Source organism: Sesamum indicum, linkage group LG1 (assembly GCF_026168435.1).
Source record: "Sesamum indicum cultivar Baizhima isolate 11 linkage group LG1, ASM2616843v1, whole genome shotgun sequence".
Lineage (NCBI taxonomy): Eukaryota > Viridiplantae > Streptophyta > Magnoliopsida > Lamiales > Pedaliaceae > Sesamum > Sesamum indicum.
This window is the reverse complement of record NC_142657.1, coordinates 4,801,343-4,803,708: the sequence shown is the minus strand read 5'-3', so window position 1 is coordinate 4,803,708 and position 2,366 is coordinate 4,801,343. Positions and strand designations below refer to the sequence as shown.

Sequence of the window (2,366 nt, the reverse complement as noted above, 5' to 3'; positions counted from 1 at the left end):
AAATGGATTGCTAATAAATGATCCAATCATTTATATATATTCTCCTTGAATAAATTAAATCGAATTAAATTCATTAATTTCTTCTTAAATTAATTCCAAATTAATTCCACCAATTTCATAGGAATTTGTGTGTGACTCTTTAGGTTCACCCACAACTAGACTTGGGCTTGTGTCCAACATAATAATTAATCAAATCTAATTTAATTAATTTATTTTAAATTAACCATTAATCGAAAATTTCCGTCACCATCGTTGGCCGTCTACCGGTCCATGACACTAGAGACTAGGTGAATGTTGGCGTGAAAATTTAAGTTCCCGAGTACCTACGGCTACGGTCCTTCCATCATCCGTCTCCCGATCTAAGTCTAAGGCATGGAATTGGGCATTGGTTCCCATCTTGGATTAGATACTATGCTCAATAACTCAAGGTCCGTTTGCTCTATTGATTGATGTAGGAAACCATTCCCTACTCAACCAATCACTGTGGCCACAGACTCTATGATACCAACCATCTCAAAGCGCATAGGAGCCTTGATTGTCATATACTGACAGGTGATAGATTCTATCTTGGAACCCATTTTCGTCACTACATATTCTGATTGCAATGAACAGGACTTGAAATGATCACATCCAAGATACGGTCATCTTTCGTCAAATCCAAGATACAAACATCACATGCATACAACTGCCATGGTTCCTCAAGTCTAATGACTAATCCCGTACTATTAGAGCCAGGAAGATCTAGTCATACCGACCAATCCTTCAAGGCTTCTATATGACCACTTCCCGTGAGTCAATGTAGTCGGCTTGACAATCTTGTCAACCACCCATTAACATTGCATAGACGTCCTACGTTTGTTGCAGACAAAACACGACACTCATCCAATGGATGCAATTTTAGTGTAAGTCTCAATAGGAGTCTCGATTCCCAGTCTCGAGGTCTTCGACTTGGAATGTTTCAAACCTAACCTTCAGAAGTTAAACCTATAAACATAGGTTCTACAATTTGGTTTGTGGGCTTTGTGGGATGTTAAACCTATAAACATAATCAGTGCGCACAACAAATACAATTTCCAGATAATAAATAATACTCACTTTATTCATGAACAATGTTACAATTACACCAAAATTATCGGAACAGATTACATAAAGGCCAATCTAATTGGGTTTTTGGTCACCTATTCTAACAAACTCCCACTTGACCTTAAAGCCAATCACTCATTATTCTTAGACCCATCTTTCCAAGATGCTGAGCATGAGCAATTTGCGACACCGGCTTGGTGAATGGATCTGCTATATTTTCTGCTTATGTGACTCGGTCCATCCGAACGTCACCTCTTTCCACCATCTCTCTAAATAGATGGTAGCGTCTGAGAATGTGCTTGGATCAGTGAGGAGATCCCGGATCCTTCGCTTGCACTATAGCCTCATTGTTATCATAGAAGATAACCACTAGTTCAGCTATGCTAGGCACTACGCCCAAGTCTTGGATATAGTTTTTCGTCCAAATTGCTTCCTTAGCTGCTTTCGAAGCCGCTATGTACTCAACTTCAATGGTGGAATCCGCTATGGTATCCTGCTTGAAACTTTTCCAAGCCACTACACCACCATTCAGCCTAAGTACAAACCCTGATTGAGACTTGGTATCATTCTCATCAGACTGGAAGCTAGCGTCGTTGTAGCCTTCCAAAATTAACTCTCCACCACCGTAAACCAAGAACATACCTTTAGTCCTCCTCAGGTACTTAAGTATGATCTTGACTGCAGTCCAGTGAGCCTCACTGGCACATGCCTGATATCTGCTTGTTACGCTCAAAGCAAAAGTGAAATCTGGCTTTATGCACTGCACAACATACTGTATGCTGCCTACGGCTGAAGCATAGGGTATGTCAAATATTTTTTTAAGCTCCTCATCTGTCTTGGGAGACTGCTTCTTGGACAGCTTAACCCCATGCCTCATAGCAAGGAATCCTCGTTTGATGTTTCTATCTTGAATCTCTTATAGACTTGAGGTTTGGGTCATTCCTAACATCCTTTTAAATCTATCCCGGATAATCTTGATGTCTAGGATGTAGGAAGCCTCATCCAAATCCTTCGTGGAAAATTATGGGGACAATCATACTTTAGTGTCACCTAACATCTTGACATCATACTAATGAGCAAGATGTCGTCCACATCAAACACTAGGAATGCAACTGAGCTCCCACTGACCTTCTTGTATACACAAGGGTCAAAGTTGTTTTTGATGAAATCATAACCCCGTATGACCTCACTAAAACAAATACTCCAGCTTCGGGAAGTTTGTTTGAGACTATAGATGGACTTCTGGAAGTGGCAGACCTTCTGCTCTTCTCCAACAGATGTGA

The 2,366-nt window shown here is 40.5% G+C and overlaps 1 pseudogene; it reads right to left on the bottom strand.

The window, feature by feature from the left end:
* Window positions 1-1,204: 1,204 nt before the first annotated feature.
* Window positions 1,205-1,960, bottom strand: LOC148789360 (secreted RxLR effector protein 161 pseudogene; annotated as a pseudogene).
* Between the last annotated feature and the right edge of the window lie 406 nt (window positions 1,961-2,366).